The sequence below is a fragment of the Microtus ochrogaster genome, chromosome 18, assembly GCF_000317375.1.
Source record: "Microtus ochrogaster isolate Prairie Vole_2 chromosome 18, MicOch1.0, whole genome shotgun sequence".
NCBI classification, from domain to species: domain Eukaryota; kingdom Metazoa; phylum Chordata; class Mammalia; order Rodentia; family Cricetidae; genus Microtus; species Microtus ochrogaster.
Window position 1 is genome coordinate 35,386,881 of NC_022020.1, and position 20,911 is coordinate 35,407,791.

General features: G+C 41.8%; 2 pseudogenes; both read left to right on the forward strand.

The window, feature by feature from the left end:
* Window positions 1-6,009: 6,009 nt before the first annotated feature.
* Window positions 6,010-6,936, forward strand: LOC101990145 (annotated as a pseudogene).
* A 6,807-nt stretch (window positions 6,937-13,743) lies between these two features.
* Window positions 13,744-14,003, forward strand: LOC102001363 (annotated as a pseudogene).
* The last annotated feature ends 6,908 nt before the right edge of the window (window positions 14,004-20,911 follow it).

The window sequence follows — 20,911 nt, forward strand, 5'->3', positions numbered from 1 at the left end:
AAAGCAAAGAAAACCAGCCTACAGTTCACAATCCCAGAGAACATAGACAACAATGAGAATTCTAAGAGACATATATGGATCTAATCTATATGGGAAGTAGAAAAAGACAAGATCTCCTGAGTAAATTGGGAGCATGGGGATTTTGGGAGAGGATTGAAGGGGAGGAGAGAGGAAGGGAAGGGAGCAGAGAAAAATGTATTGCTCAATACAATCAATAAAAAGTACTTGTGTTCTGAATATGTAATCCTAGTAGTTGGAAAACTGAGGCAAGAGGGTTGGAATTTTAAAGTCAGACTGAGCAATATAATAACATCCTGTTTAAGAAGAAATAAGATCACAAAACTGGAAGTACAAAGTCTGGGTGAGCAACGCTGAAAGGCCTATGTGTCAGGGAAGTGTGGTGTTCAGATTAAATGTGCTAAGTGAAGTTACTAGAGTGTGACAGAGCCCAGGAAGCAGAAGGTTCTGGGTTTGTTCCCCATCACTACCTTGAAAAATAATACTTGGTTATAATCATTTTTTCAAAAAATTTGAGTCCATAATCTCTTTTCTAAAGTATTTGTATTATCATCATCATCATTATTATTAGTTGTTGTTGAGGTAGGGTCTCACTATGTAGAGAAAGTTAGCCTGAACTCACAGTGATCTGCCTGCCTCTGCCTTCCGAGTACTGGGATAAAAGGAGTGCACAATCATACCCATCAACTTACTTTATTTGAATTAAATCTCTATGTACTTAGTGGTCATATCCAGCACATTGCTAACTTATTCACTGCAGAGTGATGAAAAGATTTATAGTGAGAACTCGAGTATTTAGATTACAGCATTGTACCACTTAAAAACAAAAGGTTGGTGAGATGGTTCAGTGGTTAGAGGCAGTATGCAGTTCTTGCTCTTATGCAGATGCAACATGTTCCTCCTTCCTCTGGAAATGCTTGGTCTTACAGAATTCCCTCTCATATCCAGGTGTCAGAACATGAGCACCTAAAAAGCACCTAAAAAGGCGTATATGTGTTCCCATTAGACAACCAAAGCCAGCTCCCACTAATACATCTTGCAATGTGGTGACGACAAGCCAGCCGAGATGTCCTTATCACTACCGCAGCTGAGATCTGACCATAGCCAATAGGACTCCATGTACAAGAACTGTTCAAATGCGCCCAACCAATAGAACCAAGAGGTCCGTGAATGTTACCTTGTGTTAAGTCTAAAGATTTTTCAGATTCGGGGGATATTGTTATGCACGATAGTTGACGAAAGTATCTGACTGGGTTTCAGGGAAGAATTTCTACTATTTATTGGAAGAGTCTTTTCTGTAAATGAGACCATGTTTTTTTTTTGTTTTTGTTTTTTTTTTTTTTGAGGTAGAGAATGATTTTGAGGAGTCTCAGAAAATGGTAAGAATAAATGTACAGTTGGGTTAACAACATAGTACACTGAGGGAAACTTAAACAGCTCAGTTGTGCTGAGGCCAAACGATGACGGATTGAGGAGTCTACTCATCAAGGAGGTTCTTATGTTTGAGGTTTAAGGCAGGTGTCTCACTCTGCTAAGAAATTTTCATTGTTCACCATAGGCTCACAGCCTTATCAACTAATTAGAACACCATGGTGCCTCCGACTTGTCTCCACAAAGGCTAATTGGCTTTGATCATGTTCATTCATTTCATTATCCAAGTATATATCCAGCTAGGTGTTAAAAAGATCATAGAGCCAAAAGCCAAGCTTACTTCTCTTGAAAAGCTTGAGGTGTCTTTGATACCTAAATATGGAGGAAATGGGGGGAAATGCAGAGCAGAAAATGATTCATGGACAAACTTGAATTCTGAGTGTTCCAGGTGGTAGAAAAGAATGACTGTGAATTTCTACTCAAGGAGGGGAACTGCTAAAATGACCTCAAATCTGACACCATAGTAGCATCTTAAAAATTGACTGGTTTCTTTTCTTTTTTGGATTATTCTTTTCTTTCTTTATGTTTTAAGGCAATCTTTCCTCATTTTACATTTCAATCTCTGTTCCCCCTCCTTCCCGAAAGATCAGAGAAGCAGGGGAGCATCCACCAGCAACTCTTTTTCCTACCTGTCTTCTTTTATTTTATGAAATAAAGACAATGAGAGCAAGTAGTTCAATGACACTAATATATACCTAAGTGCTGGGAATGGATAAACTTATTTTAAAAGATAATCCAGTCTTTAGAATATCCTTTGCAGTAGAGCACTATTGTCTCTCTGGTCAAAGCAGCTATGGTCACCAAGTAGCGTATGCTCATATGGCAAGAGAGGACAAGCTGGGATTTGAACCTTAGCAGCCACTACCAATTGACACAATGCTGACTCTTACTATAAAGCTATGTGTTTCATAAGTGAATTTAGGATTTTTTAAAAATTTGATTTCTTGGTATTTTATGCGTGAGTGTTTTGTCTCTATGCGTATATGTATGACATGTGCATGCTTGGTGTCTGCGAGGTCAGAATGGGGGGTCAGAACAGGGCATCAGGTCTACAGGAACTCGATTTACGAATGTTTGGGAACCACCATGTGGATGCTGAGAATCGAACCTGGTTTCTCCGCAAGAGCCACCAGTGCTCTTAAGCCCTGTGTCATATTACCAGCCCCAAAGGAGTCTTTAAATGACAAGTTGATAACTCACTTCTGTCTCACTTGCTCATTAGCTGGCGATACCATTGCATCTCTCTAGCAATCATATTCATATTTCATACTTCAACATAGGACTAAATTGATTTTGATTGCTATGGATATTTTGCTAAGTAAAATGGAATCAGGACTTCATTACATCACGAGAGAGCAGTAACTCAATAACTGACTCAGTATGTGTCCACTTTTTCTCCCATCACTTAAACTGCAGATTATTTGATAAAGCTCAAAACACAGGATTGAGCCTGCTTGAAAGCATGCTGGCCCTGCAGGATGTTTCTCCTTTTTTTTATTTTTGAGACAGGGTCTCACTATATAGCTCTTGTTGCCCTGGAACTCACTATGTAGACTTGGCTGGCCTCAGACTCACAGAGATCCTTTTGCTTCCGCCTCCCAAGTGCTGGGATTAAAGGCGTGCACCATGCCCAGCTTGCAGGTTTTTAACTTTCCTTCACCACTCTTATTTGATCACACCTATCGCCTTCAGCCAGGAAGAAAGCAATTTGTATTGAGAAGAACGCAGAAGAATATACCTATGACAAGGATGTTCTTGTATCTAATACCTGCCGTAGCCTAGGCAGAGATGCAAAGAATCTTCACGTGTGGCTTTCCAAGTTGTTTGCTGGTTTGTTTCACTTGATCCTCCAGTAAACTACATTCGGTGCTGACCTCTTCTCAAGAAAATCACAGATAAATTAGCTTCCAATGACAACCTGGAACCGACCTCATCACGCTAAACTTCTCATCCTTAAATGGCTCAGATTTAGTTGAAACTTTGAAACATTTTATATAGGCCACAGTAGCAATGGGACCTGCTACTGATTGAAAATACATTATTTGACAGTCTATGATCTAAGCTTTCTTTCCCTTAGTCTATTTTTTGGGGGGGGAGTGTATAGTGATACTTTATTTATGTTTTAATAAATAAAGATTGCTTAAGGATCAGAAGGGCAAAGCTAAACCACTAGAAGTCAGGTAGTGGTAGCACACACCTTTAATCCCAGGATTTGGTAGACAGAGGCAGATGGATCTCTGTGAGTTCAAGGCCACCCTGGGCTACACAAAATCATGCAGAAATAAATCCAGGGGATAGTGCCTCTCTCCTTTAATCCCAATACTAGAGAGTCGTCATATACCTTTAATCCCAGCACTAGAGAGACTATAAAATGGGAGGAGAGAGAGGCTTACTTTGCATAGTCTATATAGTCTGCTTGGTGTGTTTTGTCTGCAGTTGTCCAGCCTTGTAAGTGATTCCTCTTATTATGTTGTGAATATGTGTTATTACCATTGGTTAATAAAGAAGCTGCCTTGGCCTATGGCAGGGAAGAATATAGCAAAGTGAAAATGCAAGCAGAGATAGAGGAAGAAAGAAGGCCGAGTCAGGCAGACGCCATGTAGCTTCTGAAGGAGAAAGGTGCCTACTGGTAGGCCACAGCCTTGTCGTAATACACAGATGGATAGAAATGGGTTAATTTAAGATATAAGAGCTAGATAGAAATATGCCTGAGACATCGGCCAACCACTATTGTAATTAATATAGTTTCTGTGTGATTATTAGGGTCTGGGTGGCTGGGAAATGAATGAGCAGTCTCTATTTACAAATGGTGCCAATGTGGGCGAACTACACAAAAGAACAGAGTTAAGCATGGATTCTTGGTAGCTGCATTTTTTGTTTTCAGATAGGCTCTGTTTGCTGGAAGTGAGCAGAGGCACACCTCCTTTGCAGATAAGACTTCTCTAGTGGCTTAGCTGCTTTGCTTTTATGGTTTTTGGGTTGAACTCTAATATCTGGGTTTTTATTATTTGTATTACAGGTAGGTGGTGGGCTGGTACTGGGATTTGAACCCAGTGTCCTGCACCTGCTAAGTAAGCACAGGCTTAGCTCTTCTTACTGCACTACACCCCCAGCCTCTCATTTACTCTTCAAAGCAATCTTCTGAAGTAGGAACTGTTGTAATCCCATTCTAAAGACTGAAATAAGGACTGGGGAAATGGCTTAAGGGGTAAAGGGCTTGTGTAACTGGCATGAAGATCTGAGTTCTGATCCTGAGGACCTGTGTACTGGTATGATGCTATGTGCCTAAACCTCAACACTGGTGGAGCTTGGACACTCACTGACAGGCCAGTTTAGCCGAAATAGTGGGTTTTAGCTCTGGTGAGAGATTCTCAAGAAATCTCCAGGAAAGTAATTGAAGAAGTTAACCCTATGTCGACTTTTGGCCTCCACATGTATCCACACAGGGCCATGCACACATGCATCTACTACACATCCAAATAGAAAAGAACAGCTCCAAAGATTGTTAGTAATGTATAATAGCCACATATTTCAGCTTAGTTCTGAGAATGTTTTGTCACCCTTTGAGGACAGTGTTCATTAGGTAGGCATGGCTATGTTCTTGTTTCATGCCGAAGCTGACCATTTCACACTTGGGGTGTTTTCCATTTTGGAATTAGACGTTCGTATTTGATATTTGGTAGAATGTGCCTGTAATCGTGCAACCGGGGAGGCAGAGGCAGGAGGATTGTTGCAAGTTGGAGGTCAGTTTGTTCTATGTAGGGCAAAAGGGCTACATAGCAAGAACCTATATCAAGAAACAAAATCAAAGAGAACAACAGAAAAGGTGTCACTGTTTAGTAATAGACCCGTGAGTCCAGCAGAAACTGTGTTCGTGAGTGGTAGCTGGAAAGAGTCCCAACTGCCCCAGCCCAGCTGTGCTATATGTCAGGGAAAGCAAAGCTTCTAGCAGAGCTCCACCGCAGGATTTTGTAGGATACTAATTATTTTGTCGGCTTCTCTTGAGGAATACTGATTTTATTATTTTTTTAAAAGGCTTATCTGTAGAATCTCCCCCAATCCCAGTCTAAGATTATTTCCATCTTAATTAGCATATCAATGGGTACTACAGGATTAATAAAAGATTACCCTTGGAAGGTGCTTAGAGTTTAGAATGTCCACACTACTCTTCTCGTTTCATGTTCCATTTTGGAATCCAGTGGGTACCCTCTTGATTGCAGCCCCGAATATATGTGTTGGTGGCAGCTGCTAGGGGAATAAGCGGGACACAGCAGATGTGCCAACAACTAGGGTGGACTCGGCTCAGATTGAAATTGCTTTTCAAGTGAGTCTGAGCCAAACAGCTCTCAGACATCCGTACGTGTTACTTTATTAAGCTAAAATGTTAGTTAAAAACACAATAAATATATGCTAGACTTAGCGAGCTTTAGAAATATTTCAAATATCTTGGTTGGAAGATCAAGTTTAAAAATAAGGGGTTCCACTTCTTTCATCAGGCGGCCTCATTAGAGTGATGTCATCTTTAAACCCTGAGTGGCAAACCCTGACACACTAACCATGATGCCTGGAAAAGACAGGGCATACTGGAAGTCCAACTGCTTCCTTAAGAGCATCCAACTTTTGGATAATTGCTTAAAATGCTTCACTGTGAGAGCAGACAATGTGGGTTCCAAAGAGATGCAGCAGATCCTCATGTCCCTGTGGGGGAAGGGCTGTGGTGCTGATGGACAAGAACACCATGATGCTCAGGGCCATCTGAGGGCATCTGGAAAACAACCCAACTCCAGAGAAAAAGCTTCCTCATATCCAGAGAAATGTGGGCATTGTGTTTACCAAGGAGGATCTCACTGAAGTTAAGGAGTATGCCGCTGGCTAATTAGGTGGTGGCTTGTGCCCATGCTGGTGCCCATCACCCTGTGTGAGGTCATTTGCCAGTCCAGAGCACTAGTCTGCGGTCTTGGAAAACCTCTTTCTTCCCGACGTTACCACTAAAAATCTCAACGTATGGAACTATTGACATTCTGAAACAAAATAGGAGCTAGCGAAGTCACGCTGCCTAGCATGCAGAATATCTATCCCTTCCCCTTTGGGGTAATCATACAGCAGGTGTTTAACAGCAGAGTTTACAACCCGGAAGTGCTTGACATCACAGAGCAGACTCTACACTCCCACTTCCTAGAGGATGTGCGAATGTTGCCAGTGTTTGCGCGTTGGTTACTGGACTGTTGCATTATTGGCACACTCTATCATCGGTGGGTACAAGAGGGCCCCGGCGTTGTCTGTGGAGACTGAGTATGCCTTCCGACTTGCTAAAAACCTCAAGGCCTTCCTGCCTGCTCCATCTGCATTGGGGGCTGCTGCCCCTGTGGCTGCTGCCCTTGCCCCATCGCTGCCTTTTTTGCTGCTGCAGCCGCCACAGCCAAGGCTGAAACCAAGGGAGAGTTGGAGGAATCAGATGAGGATATGGGATTTGGTCTTGTTGACTGATCCCCTCACAGGAACCAACCCAGCCAGCTTAATTTGAGAAACATAAAACCACTTCTCTCACAGGAAAACCCACAGAAAAGGCTAGCCTTTTCACAGAGTCTGAATCAAAATCCAGGGAGCCTGCATGGGACTGACCTAGGCCCCCTACATGTATGTAACAGTTGTGTAGCCTGGTCTACTTATGGGACTCCTAACAATGGCAGCAGGGGCAGTCTCTATTGCTTCGGCTCGCTCCTGGGCACCTATTCCTTGGGTTGGATTGCCTTGTTCAACTCAACTTTAATACAAGGGGTGTGGCGGGAGGAGAGGGCGGTGCTTAGTTTTCCTGCAACTTGATAGGCCATGCTTTGTTGATATCCATGGGAGGCCCGCCCCTTTCTGAACAGAAACAGAGGAGGGGTGAATTGGGATGAGGCAGAGGGGAGGTGGGGGTATGGAATAGGAGGAGAGGAGAGCAGGGAAACTGGTAGGGCTGTAAAATAAAATTGAAAAAAAACCAAATTTAAAAACTGAAAAAAAAAAAAGGTTAGGCTTTCATGTATGCCTAGGCTCCGGGGCACATGCCACCTGCTATGCACTTCCTCTCTGTGGTCCCTGGCCACATAACTTCCCTCAGACAGAAAGTGGTCATCCTTTAGTCTTAGCCTACATCACTTCAACCAAGGCCTTGAGGATGATGCCCCGACTAGATTCAGATTGGAGATTACTGCTTAACTCATTTGAGGTTCAGTGTAGTGGTCTGGCGTTTCCCGGGCTCCTCAAAGTGGCTCCTTCTATTTTTTTTTAAATAAATAATATTTATTTTTATTTTACATGCATTGGTTTTTCTGACTGCATGTTTGTGTGTATGATGCTGCTGGATCCTGGAGTTACAGACAACTGTGAGCTGCCATATGGGTGCTGGGAATTAAACCCGGGTCCCCTGGAAGAGCAGTCAGTGCTCTCAACTGCTGGGCCATCTCTCAGTCAGTACTGACTTGCAAAGATTTCCTCGAGGCAAGCACTCAGCCCTGGTGGAGAAGGTCACAACGTTTCCCTTTTCTGTATGTTCCCACTTCCGGCGTCACAGACACAGCCAGCCATCTCTTTCCGTCCTTAGGATGGGCTTGGTGTACAACACTGAGCACTCCCTAAATCCACTTCCCATGCAGGTTTTACACGAGTTTTTAATGAGCTAAAATCCTTCTCCTATTATAGGACTGTGAGGATGACAGGGTATGATGGCCACACCCTGTCCACCATTTATTGATGAAGATATTGAGGCTGTATCAAATGCAATGACCTGGTGAGTCTTCCTTGAAATAGTGACTGGCCTAGCTGGTGACTGGCTCGCCCTCTGACCTCCTGCCTCTCTGGAAAAGTCTATAACACTGCTTAGGGGACATGGGTGTATGTCAGAATCATCTAGGGAGCTTGCTAAATCCTGCTTCGGATCTGTAGGCCCAGGGTAGGGCCAGTCCGGGTATCAGATGGTTTTTGGCCTGTAATAGTGACTCCGTAGTGCTGACACAAGTGCTGCGTGGATGGAAGACTCAGTCATAGGCCACTGTTCCTCGTTCTCATGCCCTCTCTAACGTGGACACTCTCACTAGGAATGTGCCCCCTTACTGTCCACAGGACTCAGTGACAGCCTCCCTCACCCCTCCCTTATCATTCCCGTTTCACGTCTTTCTTCTAACATTTATCTTGAGTTTTTCTCTGCCTATTTGCACTGTTTCATGCATTTTGGCTTCTTTACAACTAGGTTAAAAACATCTTTGGGTGGAACTGTATCCTGAATTTTCATAACTGTGAATATGTATAAATTATTAACCAATATGTGTAGATTGAGGGCACCTTCCCCATCAGTTTGACTGGCACATGCCAAGGGAGCTTATCTGACTTTCTTATTTACAGATATGTAAAAAAGAAAATTGGCTGTCAATGCTATTGTTCTCCCCAGTGGCGCTTGCCTCCTTTTCTGGGTTTTCGCAATTTTTTTTTTCCTCAGACTTTCTGAAACACCATTTGCTTTCTTCAGCCAGGACCGGTTCTAGCTAGTTGTTGCTTAGCAATAATAATGACATGTTGAGACTCATCTGATGGACTTTGAACACCCTGAGCAGAGGCTGGCCAAGGACAAGTGGTTGGCTAATTGTGGCCTGCAGACCCAGTGCCTGTGAGGAAGGAAAGAGGCTGACGCTTCTGCACTATGCATTCGAGATTGCATCGGTGGTAAAAAAATCACATTTCAAAAACTGAGTAGGAATAAAACCTTAATATGCAGGCCATTTTCATGTCTTTGAAACATCTGGCAGTTACCTGGCCTAAAATCACATATTCTTCCTGAGAATCTCACAGGTTATTTACACGGCGTTTGGCTTCTGCTTTCTAGAATTCTCTGTGGATGATGGATGATGATGGCCACAGCACCGATGGAATGGTTACTTGTAAAATGTCACTTTTAAACACAGCCATTTGTGAATGATTACAGTTTATGTTTGCTGTCCCCTTTTTATTATATCTCCGAGTGAACTCATACGCCTGGGGCCTTTTGGGTCAAGTTGAAGTTCACGGTGGATTGCAAGCACTGGGTTATAAAATCCTTCTAAGTAAGGGTTTCAGTTGGAAACCTCGGGATTGTTTGCTTGCCTTTAGGGAGACTAATACTGCTGGAGAGGGACTTACTGCGTTTTCTCCTTTTAGCCCCAGAACCTTGCGGTCGTGTTGTGATTAGTGATGATGGGTAGACCTATGGAGGATGTTGTCCTTACCGATGGCTGTTTCTCTTGTTAGGCTGGCATTGTTATTCCTATTTCCCAGAACACCATGCTCTTGAGTCTCCTTAGCATAGGACAGAATGGGCCAAGGGACTTGAAAGACGGTGCGAGCAAGGAGAGAGGTGAGGGTAATCCCAAAGGTGGAGAAGCTAAGGTGTCCGCTCTCACCAAGGAGGCACATGGATAGATGAGTTCAGGCTGCTAGGAGGTGAAAATTCATTTCCAAGAGACTCAAGTGGTAGGAAAGACTGTGGTCAGTGACATTTTATTTAGTGCTTGGGTCGTTAAGGAAATTAGCCTACATGTAATTAACTCATTCTCCCATTGACTTCATTAAAAGAGATCTGCCCATCCCTGTGATTTTCTACCTTTCTTTACTTTTAGACTTAGAGACACAATTTTTCAAATATCCTCCAAGCATTGGCTCACTAGTAAGAATGTCAGGACCTTGACTATGGTCCATCTATCTCAAAAAAAGTCCCTAAAAGCGTTTGAAGCTTGGTTTTAACTATGGGATCCACCTGGTGACAAGCAGACAGCTACTGTTTGTGTGTTTAGACTACTATGGGCTGTTGTTACTCCGCTCTTCTTTGGAACATCCAGGCCCTAGAATGCTGGAATGCAGGTGCATTAGATAAGGCAGAGTTGGGAGCAAGAGAAGGATGGGAAAAGCTGCAGAGTAGAGAAATGTGAACCGTGTATCTTTAAGGCTACACCCCAGGCTTTATACACTCTGTATATGCAGAAGCATTTATCTTAAAATAGGATCCCATGGTGCTCAAAATCCACAGTGGCTGCCTCAGGCCTGTTGGGTAGAGTCGTAACACTGTCTTCAGGCCTTCAAAGGCCTGCCCCAGCTGTCATTTTCAACCCCAAATAGTTCCCCTTTTTTTTCTACTGCTTTTCATTTGTCTTGACTGCTACACCAGCCTCTCATAGCTCCACACTAAGCCCCTTGTTGTCAGGGAATCAGTTTTGCGAACGTTCGTAGAATAAACACCAAAAATCTCTGCCCTTTTCCCTCCTCTTGAGAGAAGTCACTAACACCAACTCTTCCACCCTGGAGCCAACCTCGAATATTGCAGAGGTCGGTGCTTACAAGTCTATAGCAGTCAGAGCCAAAAATCAAACTGCCCTAGTTGGCCAGGTAAAGGCACCAGAGGGGTGTGTGTGTGTGTGTGGGGGGGGTGACAGCTGAGCTGTTGTCTTTTAAGTCCTAGGCATTGCCTGGTGCCTTGTGTTGAGCTGGACTTTGCCCCTGGGGTTTGGTCTTGTTTTCTTTCCTAAGACCCTAGAGGCCACAGAAATGCCCCAAACTACCCCATTCCAACTTCTATCACCCTGCCTTTTGAACTTACCCGGCTGCTCACCCCTTCCCTCCATTTAACTGTGTAAACTTGTTTTGACCTTATCACAGCCAAGAGCCTTCTAAGCCTGCCTAGGCTGGACAACAGGTATCACTCTGCTTAGCTTGCTGTCTGCTTACATTCCGATCCTAGATAAGTGTCTCTGCATATTGCCCAACTCCTCGCTTGCAGGCTTCTAGAGTTTGCCTTTATCTGGTTCATTCATGGATTTTGTACTTACATGATATTCAGCAGAAAGTCAAACTGTTCCCTTTTGACAGGAAGGGATTTGAGCATAATCTGGGAAAATCAGCTATAATGCTTTGTTGGAAGTCTTGAGAGGAAAAGTAGTTGTTGGTCACACTTTGGATGCTAAATATAGGTAAGGGAATCAAGACAACACACTTGGAGAAACTGACATAAATTTAGTATATGCTTCAATGCTGAACATCTTGCAGAGAAATGCATTACCTTCGCTTCACGTTTCCAAGTGAAGAGCTGTGTTCTAAAAACTGTGTTGTGTGTTTTATCTCATTTATGCATTCATTTAACAGATTACTAAGCACCCACTACTTTCTTGAGGGACAGCTCGCTCATTCTACTTCTCTAGTGGGGAAGCCGATACTCAGGCAAGCTACATCATTGCAAACAGTGAGAAGTGCTTGGCTGAAAAGTTACGTGGCCAGGGAGTGGACAGCCACCAGGGACATGGCTGTGGAAGAGTGACCTGAAGAGATGACGTTGAAGAAGAACCTTGAGTGACAAGCAAGAGCCTTTCTGCAGAGACTGAGAGGGAGAGCATTGTGGGTAGAGAGAACAGCTAGTGTGGAAACAGGAAGGTGAATACTCACAGCAGCTGTGGAAGGTGGCAGGAAACCAACGCCTAGCAGCTGATGAATGAACTTTGCAAACACACAGCATCTCCACAGTGGAGCACTAGCTAACCGTGAAAAGCAACAAAGACTGAATCGTGCCGCACCATGAATGGATTCTGAAAAATACTAGGTTAAGAAGGAGCTAGACACAAAAGATGACATTTTATAAGGTTCTATTTAAGTGAAATAGCTAGAACAGGTAAGCCTACAGACTCTGTGAGTGGCTGCCAGCGGCTGTGGTACGGAGAGTGATTGCTCAATTGGCATGCCATTTTCTTAGGGTGTGATGAAATAAATATTTTGGAATTAGAGTGGTGCGATTGTTATAAAGCACTGTGAACATGCCAATGTCAATGAATTGAGTCTTCAGAACAGATCATTGTGCATTCTCCAAATACTATCTAGATGGTTCTCAACCTGTGGTCTCAACCACTTTGGGCGAATGACTCTTTCAAAGGGGTCACCCAAGACCATCAAAAAACACAGATATTTACAGTACCATTCATAACAACAGCAAAATTACAGTTCTGAAGTAGAAACAAAAATAACTTTATGGTTGGGGTCAGCACAGCTGGCGGAACTGTATTAAAGAGTCACGGCATTAAGAAGGGTGAGAACCACTGTTCTAGATTAATAAACGCGCTCACGTGAGTTGAACTGGCCCTATTTGACTAGAATGGCTACAGTCAGAACGGGGTTGAAGTGAGGATTTTCTGTTTCTTTCCCTGAGGCAAAATGGCTTCACTTTCATCCTTTGTCCTGTAGCAATGGCTCCTAAAATGTCTTCCACCTCTCAGGGGCAACAGATATGAACCTAGGTCTTGGGGCAAGAGAGTTTGCTGCCCCCTGCTGGCAGCTGTGGTGTCTGCTTTTTGCCCTCTTGTAAACAGCTGTGTAAGCTGGTGTTTGGAGTTCAGATCACGTTGACACCAATCCTCTTATGTTGACCGACTTCTTGATGAGTTTCTGAAAATTCGAGCATTTCTTACTTGTTTGTAGGGAGTTCCTCATTTCTCCAGTGCTGTGCCGGGGTTGGCATGCTTTGCCTTTCCTGAAAGAACCCGCCTCTCTGGAGTTCACTAGGTGTAGCACATAGTCAGATCAACCATTTCTTTTCCTTTTATGTTTTTCTTTTTTTCCTGTATGGGCACATTTTTAGAAAAGAATGAAAAAAAAAACTACACCAAAGAGATAGCTGTAGGATTTTACATTTTTAAAAAATATTTATATCTTTCGTCTGTCTAGAATTTGCTCTAGGGTAAGATTTAAAGAAAAGCAGATGTTCTGCCTTTGTACTTTGGTCATTTAATTTTTGTTAGATATAGATTTAGGTCTATTTATTATTTTTAACATATAACAGCACCAAGATCTAAAAGAGCAAATTACACATCTGTTATCAGAGAAAAATATGCACTAGAAGCTGGATTTGAGAAAGCAATCTGTCTTTAGGGTCACGCTTTCCAGCATTCATCTGCTTTAGTACTTATGATGATTATGGTCAATTATCTTGAGTTTAAAAATGATTGCAGTTGTTTATTTTGTGTGTTGTCCATTGTGTAATATGAGTTGAGGTCAGAGGACAATTTGCAGGAGCGGGCTCTCTCCATCAGGTGCGTTCTGGGGATCAGACTAAGGTTGTCGGGTTTATCAGCAATCTCCTTTACTGGGTGTGTCTGCTCATTAGCCTCTAACATGAATTTTTAAAGAGATACTTTACTGTCTGAAAATAATGCCAGTTTTGTATTGTTATTATTGTGAATGTTATAGTTCTCTCTCTACTTTGGTTATGAATTCCATGCCCCCCCCCTCCGCCTGATCGCCGCCATCATGGACACGAGTCGCGTGCAGCCCATCAAGCTCGCTAGGGTAACCAAAGTGCTGGGCAGGAACGGTTCGCAGGGACAGTGCACGCAGGTCTGTGTGGAATTTATGGATGACACCAGCCGTTCCATCATCCGAAATGTCAAAGGTCCCGTTCGAGAGGGAGACGTGCTCACCCTATTTGGAGTCAGAAAGAGAGGCTCGGAGGTTGCGCTGACTGACCTTCCTGCTGGGTCCTGAGTATACACTACTTGGCCCATGATGACCTGCGACTATTAAATAAAACATTTGTATTGTTTCTAAAAAAAAATTCCATGGCCCCAGTACTTCCAGTGATATATTGTATTGGTAATAATAGGTAGCCTTGCTTCGTTTCTTTTTAAGCTGGTGAATGAAGTAGCTTTTCCAGCAGTGTGTGTCATCAACTTCATTATCACTACTATTGCAGCCCTGGGGATTGCATCAGGGCCCCGTGTGTGCGAGGCAAGCAAGCACTCTGCCCCTGCACTTCATTCCTGAACCCCAAGTAGTAAACATAAACACATTACAAATATTAACTTATCATTTTCATTAATTTATCATGATGATCAATGACTTGGAAATTAATTTAAATTCAACTAAATTCATGTGCTATATGCAGTAAATTAAAGTTATTTTTTTCGTGCGTCAGAGTTCTTATTATCAAATTGCTTTACTAACTTAGCAATCTCATTAGATTAATTATAAATATTATAATTATAAATGTTGTCTTGCAGCCGATATTACTTTTTTAGCTTCATCTTCTACTCACATTCGGAAGTGTGGTTGGCTGTATCATTTTATGCATGCTAACGTTTTTATTAGCAAACAAAGAGTTGAGTTTCATTAGCATCTTTTTTTGTTAGCATCTTTCTAACAAAAATAGGTTGGATTGCTTCTTGACTTTTCTCCCTTTCTTCTCTCCATCTTCTCTCTCTTTCTTGCTGTCCCTCCCTATTCTGGTCGCCTCCTTTTCCCTCTCTCGTTTAGCGTGACCTTTCCTTCCTCCCACATACCTTTTGTTCCGGTCTCAAAGTCTCTTATCTGTAGTAAAGGTCAGAGGAAGCCTTGAGTGACTGAGTCCTGAACAAGCATGATTGTTGACATGGGCACAGTCACGTCAAAGACTTAAGATGCATGAGACACTGGACAAGCTGGTTCGCCATATGGGCCAGGCTCAAGAAAGGTGGGAAGGTTCTCCTTAGGAGTCTGAGTATGGGTGTTTATGAATGATTGATCAGTATGTGCAAAGACTAGAAAGTGAAACTTCCTCCTCATAGATATTTTTAGACAGAGAATGCCCCAAAGGAGACCTCCTGCTGAGGCTAGGTAGCCCTCCGCAAGTGCTGTACCCAAATAAACCCATCCACGTTCAGCGTTATGGTGGTGAGAATGCTTCCATCTGATCCTGACCTTCCTGTATGTATGTCTGTGTAGCTATCTATTTTTTTCCTCCCTCACCACCCCAAGCCATGCAGGACACAGCATGGATGTAGTTTCATCATTGATATTCACTCTCACACTCTCATAGTTACAGGCGTACACATATTGAAAGTTAAGATCTGTGTTTGAGATAGAACACACAACTTTGTCTTTTGGCCTGGGCTACCTCTTTGCATATACCTCCTTTTCATTGCAGGTTTCAGTTTCTTCTAAGCTGAGGACAATTCCATTGTGTGTCTATGTCACAGTTTTGTTCCCCATTCTTTTGCTGATGGGCATTTAGGCTCGTTCTGTTTCCTTGTTATTCTGAAGAATGTAGCGGTGCACACACATGCCAATTTCACAGGCTTAATTTCAGAACCATTCTGTGCCTTTAAATCAATATAAAAGTCATGCTATGTTTTTGATGTTCTGAAACTAATTACTGTGGAATTTATCAGTCAAAAATATTAAAGACCTGGTAGTCATTTAAGAAAAAGCAACTGCCATGGGGTGGTGGTGCACACTTTTAACCCCAGCCCTCAGGAGGCAGAGGTGGGCAGATCTCTGTGTTCAAGTCCAGTGTGGTCTACAGACTTAGTTTGAGGACAGCTAGGACTACACACAGAAACCCTGACTTGAAAAACCAAAAGAAAAGTTAAAAAGAAAAAGAAAAAAATAAGCAGCAGCATTTCAACTTCTTGGTAGGTAATTGTTTTTATTCGGATAATCTAATTCTTCTTGGGCTCAACACTATAATTTATACTTCCTGAAATGTCATAGAATATTAAAGTTATCAAGTATATTGAAATCCATTTACATTTTATGAATGATTCTATAGGAATGTTAAGATCTATAGCTCTGGTTAAATTTCCGTTTTTAGTTTCTTCCTCTCCTTGATAATTCTTTCCAAAATTCGTCCTCAGTGGGCATATTCAAACTTCCGGTCCTGAGGGCTGGCCTCTGTCTTCTGTCTGAGATTTCCTGACAGAGGAACAGCTTCTGCTCTGGAAGGTGGGGCAATAGCTCAGACCTCACAGAATCGCTCTGAGGTTTGAGTGAAGTAATGAGTGTGTGCAACTGTGCACAGTCACATGACCAACACTCATTTCGGGAGTACATTTCCCCGGTTCTTCGCTTAAGTTTTCTCACTGTCCCCTTCATCTCTAGATTAATTTTACAGCCTTTCAAATAAAAAAAATAAAATTAAGAGGCTTGCATTTTCTGATAACATAAGGCTTTTTTTTTTGTTTTTCCTCTCTGCTTTGTGTATTAATAAATGCTCTAGTTTTCTTTGATTGTCAACTTGATATGGCCTAGAGTCACCTGAAAAGAGAGTTGCAATGGAGGGGTTGCACAGACAAGATCAGTCTATAAATATGTCTGTGAGGGATCGTGTTAATTACTGATTGAGGGTCAAGCCAACCATGGGTGCCACCATTCCCTGGGCTGGCAATCATAGGCTATGTAAAGAAAGTAGCTAAGCATGGGTGATCAGGAAGCAGTGTTCCCGCACTGTTTGTTTTCAAGATCCTGCTGACTTCCCTCAGTGATGGCTGTGATCAATAGGACATGTACCAAAAAAAAGGGGTGTGGGGCCAGGGGGGGAAAAACAAACAAAAACAACCTTGTTATCAGAAAACTCTAGGCACACAAACCCTCAGTTGACTTTTGTTGGAGTGTTTTATCACATAAACAAAAAGGAAACTAAAATAGTCTATGTTCAATAAATTTATCTTCTTACCTTCTTGGCTTATTGGTCACTTAGAACAGTGGTTTTGGAAAATTCATGTTTATTTCTTAATTTTTACTTTATTTGCTTTTTTTTTTAAATTAAAGCATAAAGCCTGTTTCTCTTTCTGGGGGTATACTGGAAGTTTTCTTTTTTCATGTATCAAGATTAGTGGAAGACATATTCCCTAAGTGTCACCAACTATCCCGTATGCCAATAGTAAGTGACAACCAATGGTGACATTTGTATCTTAACGCTAAGGACAGGATGGAGATTCTGAAAGCTGCAGGAGTGAGTCTGGCTGAAGCAATGTACAAAAAATTACTTTTAGAAAAGTCCTCAGAGGTCAGCAAGGTGACTCAGTTGGTGAAGGCGCTTGTCACACAAGCCAGGCAGCCTGAGCTTCATCTCTCATATCCCTACAAAGATGGAAGGGGACAACCGACCCCGCAAATCTGTCCTCTGACTCTGCACACACTCTGTAGCATGCAGGGAGCTACTGTCACAGTCATAAGGCAAGTTAAAAAGAAAGAGAAAAGGTCGCAAGGAAGAGATTTGACTCAGGTAAAGGATGGATTTGTAAATGGGTCGAAGTGGAGAAGGACAGAGCAGTATTTGTTGGTTTTCATTGGACTATGGTAGTTTTGTATACAGTATAAAATACTGTATATGCTAGTATTTCTTCTAAGTTCAGGAAATTTTTCTTCTATTACGTCCATCAGTGTAGTTTTATTTCATTTATTCTCTTCTCCAGAAACTCAAATTATCCATATGTCTAGCTTTGGTACCTCTAAACTTATTTTTTGCTTTTTATTAAATTGTAGGAAATTTACTTCCCCCCCATTTCTGATTTTGTTTTTATACATAATCTTTTTACTGGCTATTACGAAATGAATTTTAATGTTTTTCCTTTGCCACTGAGCCCCTTGTCAAGCATTCCTTATTCATCTGTTGTCTTCTCTTATGGTTGTCCCTATAGTTGTCTTATTGATGTTGTTGTTATGCTACCATGAGCATGCTGGTCCCCTGAAGCTGTCTTCTCACAGTACCTTCTTTCTGGATCTTTGGAGTGTTTTTCTCTTCTTTTTATCTCTGTCCTCTTTGAATGGTGCTGGATTTTGGTCTTCTAAGATTTGGTATCTTTCAACACAGCATGATTGGCTTCACCCAGTTCTGTTCTTTATATGTTCCTTAATTCAGTAAACATACAACTGGAGGGCATGTCAGCAGGCACAAGTTCTGGTCCTGTTCTACATTCACATGGAAAGTCTTCATTCCCTAAGGTGCAACCTTGACAACCCATTCCACCCACTCCAACACCGAGTTTTTCTAGTAGAGACTATTGATGTAAACACCTTGCATGTCAGTGTCCTCTGAGAAGCTGACACTTGCCACTCTGGCCGCTGTAGGCTTACGGGTTACTTTTTAGTGTATCTGTGTGATTTTGTTTCCTCCTTTTGGCTATTACCAATGATCATGTGTTGGTTTCCAAGCCTGTTTATTCCAGCTGTTATTAACACTGGGCAATTTATATGAGTGTATTTTGAAATATAGAAAATATTTCCTGTGAAATACATATTTAAAGAGGTCATTTTCTAACAGCGAATGCCATCAAAGATAGATATTAGCAAGTGGAAGACTGGAAAATGTAAAGATTCATAGAGAATTTATATACATATTATTTTGCAATGATATGGAAATTTCAATATTCTTTTAAGCTTTAAAACATATAAATATATATGCATATATATACACATATACACACATATGCATATATATGTTGCATTACCTGCGACAGACAATAAGGCTGTGTCTCATGTCAAGACACCCGTCAGTGATTTTATTTTATATTCTTGACTTAAAATACTTAGAATATTCTCATCACTTTCTTTTTACTGAATTAGCTGAGGAACAGACCAGATCCTGTGAAATGAGTGAGATTCTGCATTAATAGTTTGATTTTTTTAAACCTGGGGTATTTTTCCTCTTTGTGTGTGTGTGTGTACAGAACATATAAATATACAGACTTCTTGGAGACATTGTTTTTCTCAGGTCTGTTTTTGGAAGCAATAGCATGACCCAGATTTCTTTGGGGATAGAAATTTTGGAATTAAACTTTGTATGATATGCAAAGCAAATGAGCTCAAACAAAATGGGAGGCTGGGAGACTTCTGCCTTCATGCTGGAAACTCATTTGTCAAAATAATAGATGCTGTGTCTACATGGATGACCTATCTGGCCTCTCATTAACTCAGTTTGATTAGACAGTCAAACTACTTAGACTCCAAGGAAGAGACTCCATAAAATTGGGGATTATAAGTTGAGAAGCCAAAACTGAGAATTAAGAATCTAAATTTATTATTCAATTAATTTCAAATGCACAGAGTCACAGAAGACATCAGAATAATCTCTAGATATCTTTTGTGCAATTATAATAAGCACTTTTCTGTGCTTTTGGATAAACTGCTAGATATTAGAGGGCACAAAGCAGTCAATAACAGTGTGAAGAGATGCTGATATGCGCTGATCATATCGGTTGATTTTCTTGGCTATTTTAGGAACAAGCCTAGTAAATGTTTATTATTAAAAATAAATACAGATAAAATAAATCATTTATGCTTTCAAATGCTTATCTGTTCTAGTTGCTGGGGCCAACCTGAGCTGCATCTTCTCCTTGGCAAATGGCAGCTGAATTCATTGTTGAAGATACTCACATCTTTTACTCGTTAACAAATGATGACAATGGGCTTGTTTTCAATTTGCCTCCGTTGGTTGCTATAGTTTCCTAGGATACAATGACCTCAGTTTCCATGGGCACACCACTGGCTAGGGCTGAAATGCTCTCTGTCATGCTACCAGGACAAAACGAGGAACACTGGCTGCCTAGAACTGGGTTTTGAAAGTTTCCAAATGAAGCATTAGAGAAACGAAGGCAAGAACCCTTCTTGCCCAAACATGGCACAAACGTGAAGAATTGGTAGCTAATTGTAGGCAAGTACCCCAAGGTGGAATTTATCAAGAGAGCAAAGGGAAGGGGAAGTGGAAGAAGATGGTGAATGAAGAGCAGACGCGAGTTGGGAGCTGTGAGGGAATTATTAAAAGATTAAATAATTTGGATCAGTGAGATAAATAGAATTTGAAACATTTTAATTAGATGCCTTGATAGCAAATGTGCTAATTTCATTCCTTCATCTATCATTGATTCTAGTTTGAAAGAGAAAAAAAAACTCATTTTTTTCAGTGCGTTTTATGGTACTCAAAGAATTCCAAATCTTTAAGATTTGCAGTCGGCTCTCTTTGCCGACTGTGCTGCTTTCCCAGGCTGCATGCCTTTCGTTTGAGTTTCCTTCCAGCTCACCAGCCTGTTTTCTCCACATTCTGCATCTCAGTTTTTAAACTATTGCCTTGGCATATGTTCGTGTTTCCTAGTTTAGAATTTGTGCTGTTTTGTCCTCCTTGCTGTGCTGTAGACAAGAGATGCAGAGATAATGAGCTGCTTTGATGTTCTTCATGGGGCCAGTGCCCACTCTGCCTACTGGAGAGACATTTTATTATTCGTTCCTTGCTTCCATTTCCATCGCCTAGCTTGTAGACATACCTTTGCTTAGGAGGCTCGAGAAGGAAAGATGGATAAGAGAAAAGCATCAGAATGCATTCACCATAGCTTCTCTGTGGCATGACCTTCATGAGGAAATGCCATGAAGAAGCAGGCCCAGCCTGCTGGTTTTTTATGGCGTTGGTGATGGGGATGAAGATGCTGTGTGGGTCCAAAGGGAAGCATTCTCTATGACAATAAGCTGAGGGGCTCAGTAGGTGCCTCTTGCTCACTTTCTCCCCTATGTCTTTACATTTCCATAGATAAGGAAGGGTATCCCTTTCCTCTGAGGGTAGGTAGGGTACCTCTCCCATAAAGATTTTATAGCCACTTTCAGGGGCAGGCAAGAAAATTCCCCCTAGGTTTAGTGATCTATATCTTTCCCAAATTCCATTACTAGAAAAGTT